The sequence below is a fragment of the Cervus elaphus genome, chromosome 16 (genome assembly GCF_910594005.1).
Source record: "Cervus elaphus chromosome 16, mCerEla1.1, whole genome shotgun sequence".
Lineage (NCBI taxonomy): Eukaryota > Metazoa > Chordata > Mammalia > Artiodactyla > Cervidae > Cervus > Cervus elaphus.
This window is the reverse complement of record NC_057830.1, coordinates 2,649,801-2,657,219: the sequence shown is the minus strand read 5'-3', so window position 1 is coordinate 2,657,219 and position 7,419 is coordinate 2,649,801. Positions and strand designations below refer to the sequence as shown.

Genomic DNA, 7,419 nt, shown 5'->3' with positions numbered 1-7,419 from the left:
TGAGCCATAATTTGGTCAAAGTTTCTGCCTCCCTGCTGAAGAGATTTATGTCTTGTTGCTCTTGTCAGATCTCCAGCGGTCTTCTCGAGTTTTCCTACTGCCAAAATTTATTTTTAAACCCTTCTGGTTGAGTGTTCTGTGATATGCGACATTCTTGTAAATTTTTGAGGGCGTCCCTGCCTGGGTGGGGGCATGTCTAGGTGACAATCAGCTTGGAGAGGCTGTGTGTCTACTGTGGTTTAAAGAGCATCGTTGCTCTTTTGCTGCTCTCAGAAGAAACTCTCATTCACTCTGCGATCTGTTCTGCTCCCCAATCTTTGGGCCTAGGCGGGGACCACCTGGATCTGTGTTTTACAGCTGCCCCTTTCAAGATTACAGTTCAAGATCCCAGATACCTCCTGCCATGGCCAGGAAACACCTGGGCCAGAGCCGCATGGATGGAGCCCAATTTGTGTGGGAGACGCCCTGAGCAAGGAGCCTGTGAGCCAAGAGCTGTTCATTTCACTTTAATTTTTAAAGAAACCTGACTCTTTAAAGTGTATTTATTTATTTTATTTTTGGCTGTACTGGGTCTCCGTCGCTGTGCGGGCTGCTCTCCAGTTGCCGTGGTCAGGCTTCTCACTGCGGCGCCCTCCCTCGCTGGGGAGCAGAGGCTCTCGGCTAACAGGCTTCAGTAGCTGTGGGCTCAGTAGTTGCGGCTCCCAGGCTCCAGAGCACGGGCTTAGTTGCTCCGCAGCACATCGGATCTTCCCGGATCAGGGCTCGAACCCGTGTCTCCTGTAATGGGCAGGTGGATTCTTTACCACTGAGCCGCCAGCGAAGCCCAAGAGCTGTTCATTTCTGATGTGGTTCAGACCACTGGGGTCTGGATCCCACCTGTGATGCTTCAAAAGGCCCAGGGTGTGTTTTGGCGGCCGGGGTGCGGGGGCAGCTAAAGAAAGTGGGGAGGGAATCCAGAGCAGAGGGCATCCAGGAAAGAGGCCCTGGCACCTAGGTTGGTGGGAATGGCAGGCACAGGTTGTTTGAACAGGCAACTGAAGCAGAGATGCTGAGGCAGCCAGACATAAAGTGGCCCAGTGGCAGGGGGTAGGGGGCGGCAGGGGGACAGGAGAGGGAGACGCAGGGACGGGACTCTGCAGCAAGGAGCTCTGTCTGTGTGGGCTGAAGGGGAAGCAGGGAGAACACAGGCTCGAGCCAGGAGTCATCTGTGCACAAACCCTTCACCACCGGCTCAGCTTTGGCAAGGAACCCTTGGTAAGCCCGAGGAGCCGTGTCCTCTTCTGCACCCAGGAGACAACCTGATGCCAACCTGAGTGTCTCTCACTCCCAATGCTGGTCCGTCCTGTCCACAGTCATCCCTCTCTGACAGTCCCAGGAGGTACCAACCTGGGATGACCCTTCCAGGAGGGTTAATTCTGTCACACAATTAGGTGATCAAACTTGAGTCTAGGTGCGGCTGGAAAGGGGTTTTGCAGGTGCAGTTAACATCAAAGTCAGGGAAGGCACTTCCCTGGTGATCCAGTGCTTAAGGCTTCACCTTCCAATACAGTGGGTGTGGGTTCAATTCCTGATCAGGGAGCGAAGATCCGATATGCTTCACGACTAAAAACCCAAAACAATATTGTAAGCAATTGTAATAATTGCTTATTGAAGCAATATTGTAACAAATTCAATAAAGACTTTACAAAGTGTTCATACATAAAAAAAAAAAAAGTCAGTGGAGATGACCCTGACAGTGTGTGGGGGGGCCTCATCTAACCCTTTGGAGGCCTGAAGAGCAAACACAGGTTTCCCGCAGAAGAATACTGTGTCAAGACCACAGCATCAACTCTTGCCTGCGTTTGAGTCTGTCAGCCTGCCTGATGGATTCTAGGCTTGGCAGGCCCACCATCCTGTGAGCCAGTTTCTTAAAATTAAGGTATTTCTTTTAAAAATCGTATATACGTATTTATTTTATATCTATCATTGTATCTATCTGTGCTTCCCTGGTGGCTCAGGGGTAAATAACTCACCTGCCAATGCAGGAGATGCGGTTTTGATCCCTGAGTTGGGAAGATTCCCCTGGAGGAAGACATGACAACCCACTCCAGTATTCTTGCCTGGAAAATCCCATGGACAGAGGAGCCTGGCAGGTCCATGGGGTCGCATAAGAGTCGGACACAACTTAGCCACTAAACAACAAGAAGATGTATCGGTCAATCGTCTATCTATGAATCTATCTTTGTATCTACATATGTATGTATCTATATGGGCTTCCCTGGTAGCTCAGCTGGTAAAGAATCCACCTGCAATGCAGGAGACCCCAGTTTGATTCCTCGGTCAGGAAGATCTGCTGGAGAGGGAATAGGCTACTCACTCCAGTATTCTTGGGCTTCCCTTGTGGCTCAGACGGTAAGAAAATCTGCCTGCAGTGCAGGAGACCTGGGTTCAGTCCCTGGATTGGGAAGATCCCCTGGAGGAGGGCATGGCAACCCACTCCAGTATTCTGGCCTGGAAAATCCCCATGGACAGAGGAGCCTGGTGGGCTGCAGTCCATGAGGTCACAAAGAGTCAGACATGACTGAGCGTCTAAGCACAGCACAGCATGGATCTATATATATCCATGCATCTGTGCACCAATATCTATTTACCCCCAGCAGTTCTGTTTTTCTGGAGAACCTGACTGATGAACCCTCTTTCAGAGCCTTGAGAACAGGTCACTGATCAGGCCCTCCCAGCCCATCTCCTGAGTGTCTCCTGGCACATACTTGGGTCCCCTTATTCCTCTCTCTCCTGCCCTTCTGTGTATTCCAGCCCCTCGTTCCTTCAGCATTTCATTCCCACGGGTTTTCCCTTAGCCTCTTTCTTTACACTCTTGATCCTTAACAGGCTAGAAGGACCCAGATGGGAATGGAATCCCATGGAAGAGCAAGCTTGGTGTCAGTTTGAAGGGCTGAGAGGTCTGAGAGCCGCAGGAAGTCATCCAAGGGAATACTGCAGACAGGCTGATCTGGGGTCCTTACTGACGGTGATTTTGACCTCCACCTCACTCACTCAAGAGTCAGTCCCAGGAGTGAATGTTTGATTGGCGGAGGTTGTGTACTTCACGTCCACTGTCCAGGCAGGAGATGGTGGGGAGGAACTGGACTTCACTAGGCTTATATGGTGATGGTGCAGTGGGAGGTGGGTGCTAGTTTTCTTCTGTCCTCACAATGGGGGAATTCCCTCAGAGGAGAAATCAGGTTCTAAAACGAGGGCAGATACTGGACAGATTATAAGTGGCAGCTAAACCTCTTAGAGCTATCGTTCAGCCTAAGCCAACAACTGTTAGATGGTGCTGCTTGAAAACGGGCAGGGTGGAGTGGCAGAGCGTAGGTTCTGAACGTGGATGTGCTGTGCTTAGTCACTCGGTCGCTCCTCTGTCCGTGGGGATTCTCCAGGCCGGAATACTGGAGTGGGTTGCCTGGCCCTACTCGAAGGGATCTTCTAACCCAGGGATTGAACCCAGGTATCCCGCATGGCAGGCGTCTGAGCTTCCAGGAAAGCCTGCATGTGCGTGACCCAAGGTCAAGTTCTACCCCTTACTATTACTGTGACTCTGGGCAGGTTACCTAACCTCTGCAAGCCTCAATGTCCTCCTCTGAAAAAAGGGGAATAATAACAGTACAAAATTACACATGAAAACACTTTGTAAATGACAGAGTGTTTTGAGCTCCAGAGGGCACCAGGGATGGAGTTATTGTGCCTGAGACATCTTCTGATCTTGGGGCCCTGCTCAAGCCTGGTACCCAGTAAATACCCCCAGTGCTTGTTAAGTGAATGGATAAAGTGATGGAGGGATTAACATCATCTTCTGACCTGAGTCTCAGCTTTGCAGAAAAAACCAGGCAGATGCTGTTGGATTCCAATGTGGGTTGTGTGAGCTGAGCTGCATTTTATTTTTTTTAACAACCTTTTGACGTTTTAATTTTAATATGCGAAACCTGGCTACTTGTCTCAGGGAGAGTTTATGGAAAAAAAGCTTCCAGCTGGCTTTGGGACGGCCCATAAAAATGTACTGAAAACTTTGACCAGTTAGAAATTAGGAGCTGTCGGATGATAGAGCTCAGTGACGCCATAAACCCTGGTGAGGCCCACAGTATTTCAATAACTAGCTCTCTGGGCAAGAGGATGCGTTCTTCATTCCTTCCTGGTTCCTAGTCAAAGGATGGGGCCCAGAATCAGCTAAAGAGAAACCACAGCTTTCAAATAACTGACAAACACATCTTTAAACACAGGCAGCTTGTGATTCAAACGGTTTCAAAGGCCATGGGGGAGGGAGGGTTTTGCAGCTTTTAACTGTAACAAGCTGATCAGAATACGCACACCTCTCCTCCCCTGCCAGCTTTCCAAATCCTCCCCCTCCCTCAGTTCAAGTCTGACCTCCTCCAGGAAGCCCTCCTTGATAACCCCAGCCCGTTATGGATTTGTTCATCTGTATGTCACCTGGACTTAAAACCCTGCAGAAGTTCCTCTGAGCCTCGGGGCCAAGTTCCCTCTTCTAAGCTTGGCGTGCAAGGCCTTTTGTGATTTGGCCTCTTCCCACCACCGTGGTCTTGTCTCATATCCTTCCTACGCTTGTCTGGGCTGTGCCAGACCGCCTTCCCCTCTGTCTCCTCCCAGCCTCCCTCTGGGGCCTCTCAGAACTTTGGATTGTACCCTCACTCTGGCTGTGATGTTCCTCCTTCTTCTTTATGTGGCTGGATGGTATTTATTCCCCAAACTCAGCCCAGGCCTCTCTTCTGGAGGATGGGGTGGTGGAAAGTTTGAGCTCCCCAGACTGGCTTAGGGGGTCTCTGGGGGATCCCAGAGTACATGTTGCACTTCCCCGGACCATCTGGGGGGTCCCAGAGTACATGTCGCGCTTTCCCTGACGATCCACTGACTTGCCTCCGCCCTCTTCTCTGTCCCGGGCGTCTTCCTCGCCTCAGCGTCTCCAGCCGGCACCAGGGCTGGCCCGGGGAAGTGCTCCTCTTTAAGCCATGCCCCTCACACCTGGCGAGCACCACTGTGACCCATAGCACCTGCCTCAGGACCAACCCCGGCGACTCGGAAGAGCTACGCTCTGGGCACCTGCCAAGTTCATGGTCGTGAACTCACCGCCCCAGTGTACTTGCCAGAAGTTGTACTGGAAAGAACACTACTCATCCCTTTATCTGGATTGGTGGTGCTGAACCTGGCGTGCCCCCCGGGCTTCGAGCTTCTCAGGAGAGACCCCCGTGCCTCGACGCCTGTCCGAGTGTCTCAGCCTGCCCCCTGCACGCACTCAGGTCCCAGAGGCCGGGCCTGGGACCCCCCCTGCTGTAAACCCGTTACTGACTGCTTCTGACACGACTCAACACACCCCAAACCTAGGCTGCAAGCTCCTGAAGACTTGCAAAGCAGGCAGGTTCATTGCAAACAAAAGGGCCTGCAGGGAACCGTGCAGGGCTCATTGGAAAACGACTCAGCCTGAGCCAGTTCTTATCCTTAGGGAATGTGGGCCCCGGGCAGCCAAATTCCCGCCCTCCTTTTTTTTTTAAATAGACTGCTCCAGTCTGGCTTTTTAGGTGAAATTTCCTAACCATTTAAAGTTGACAACGAATCCAAATCTTTTAAGTATACTTCTCAGGCCAAATTGGAGCTTACCTGAGGACTGCGGGCAGCCAGTGGCGTGGCAGTGTGTTCCAAACGTTTCCCATAAAGGCTGCGCGGGGGTTAACCTGGAGGGTGGAGGGGGCCATCCCGCCCTGCGCTGTGCTCTGGGACCTGGGCCGGGGTGGGGGGCAGAGGAAACAGCGCCCGGGGCCTGCACTGTACGGGCAGCAAGGACGCCGTTTGGGGACGTCGCTCCTGAGGGTCCACGGTGTGCTTCGCAGGCCAGCGCCCTAGGAGAAGGCCTCTCTGGTCTCAGGGCCCCAGGAAGGTCTGGCTTCACTGTAGCCCCTGAGTCCTGGGTACCTCACAAACACCGAACCTCGTGGATCTGATTTTGGCTGCTTGAAAGCTCAGGACAATTTGGGGCCTGTCCCCCCCGTCACGCAGAGGACCAGTGCGCTGCCCTTTGTCCGCCTGTCTCGCTCCTGGATTCCTCAGACCTTCCCGGCTTCTGTTTTCATTTGTTCCTTATCACATGACCATGCCTCTAAAATTTTATTCCCTTGTATATCAAGAAGTTATGTTAAGTGCTTTCTGGAATAAGGCATGCTATAAATAAAGAAGCCCTTACAGAAGAGTAGGTTCTCCACAAGAAAAAAAAAAAAAGAGCTTGTTGAATTGATAACTACTTGAATGATTCATCTACGCTCCCACCCATGGCCCGGCACGGAGCAGGTGTTCAGGAAATGCGGGGCAGGATAGCAGAGAGCAAAGCAACGGTTTAGAGGTGGTGAGACGGGAGCCCCGTCATTTCCTAGCGACTAGGGCCTCGGTTAAGTTCTTTCAGCTCTCTCGGCCTCAGTTTCCTTGTCTGAAAAAAGGGGACAATCTCAGCACCCATGTTCTGGGAGTCGTTAGGAGGACTGATTGAGGTTTTGGACATAAAGTGCCTGGTACATAGTAGACACCCTAAATGGCAGTTGTGATGATTAATTATACCCCCCCCCTCATGTACCTGTGTCTTTATTTAATAGCCTAATTAATAAGGTGTGCAGCATGGGTGGGGGTACTCCCGCCCTGCTCAAGTCCGCTAGACTCTGAACAATAAGCCACAAGAATCCACCGGGGAAATAAAATGGAGAAATAAAATGGAGTTTCCGAGAAACCCTCCATTTCCTCAACTCTCTGTCCCAGCTCTCTACTGACCAGGGTATCCCTGGTTTCAGTGGTGATGCAGTAGCTTCCTGTCCGGGTCGGCAGCTGCCCCATCACCTCTTTCTAGAATGCCCAGCCCCTGGCCTGCCTTCCCCATCGCTCAACTCCCCAGCCCCACTCCTGTATATCCTTTTTTTTGAAAGCCTTGGGCAGTTTCCTCCAAGCCTTCTAGCTCTTTTTGGCTCTGACTATCCCCTCCCCCAGGGGTCACTTACAGAAGAAAATTCATCATCGACAATCACAATTGCTTGGTGGGTGCACCCTCCCTTTAGCAAGTCTGTGTCCCCGAGTGTCCAGGAGGACACTTAGAGGACAGCATGTAGCACTGTGTTGGGGAGCATTCCCCCGAGGGCGGGACAGAACAGAACTCGATAATATCGGTATAAGGGTGGCCACCCACCACACATTCCAGTGGTGAGCGTCAGGTCTCCCTAATCACTAAACGTTTATTCAGAGGGGGTGCCATAGTGTAGGCAGGGTTCCCAAGGTATGTCCTGGACCAAGGGCATCGGCATTAACAGGGAACATGTGACAAATGTGAATTCTCTGGCCCCACTCCGGAAATACTGAGCAAAAAAAAAAAAAAAAAAAAATCCGGGTGGACCAGCA

At 51.7% G+C, this 7,419-nt stretch overlaps 1 long non-coding RNA gene across 2 annotated transcripts; it reads right to left on the bottom strand.

Annotated features, from left to right (window-relative positions):
- Positions 1-537: 537 nt before the first annotated feature.
- LOC122710152 lies at positions 538-6,083 on the bottom strand. Of its 2 annotated transcripts, XR_006345839.1 has the most exons (3): positions 5,647-6,083; positions 1,387-1,602; positions 538-777 (listed from the first exon to the last, which is right to left on the bottom strand). It is a non-coding gene; the product is annotated as an uncharacterized LOC122710152 (long non-coding RNA). The 2 variants fall into 2 exon arrangements; XR_006345838.1 differs by having other exon boundaries at positions 538-1,602.
- Positions 6,084-7,419: the final 1,336 nt, after the last annotated feature.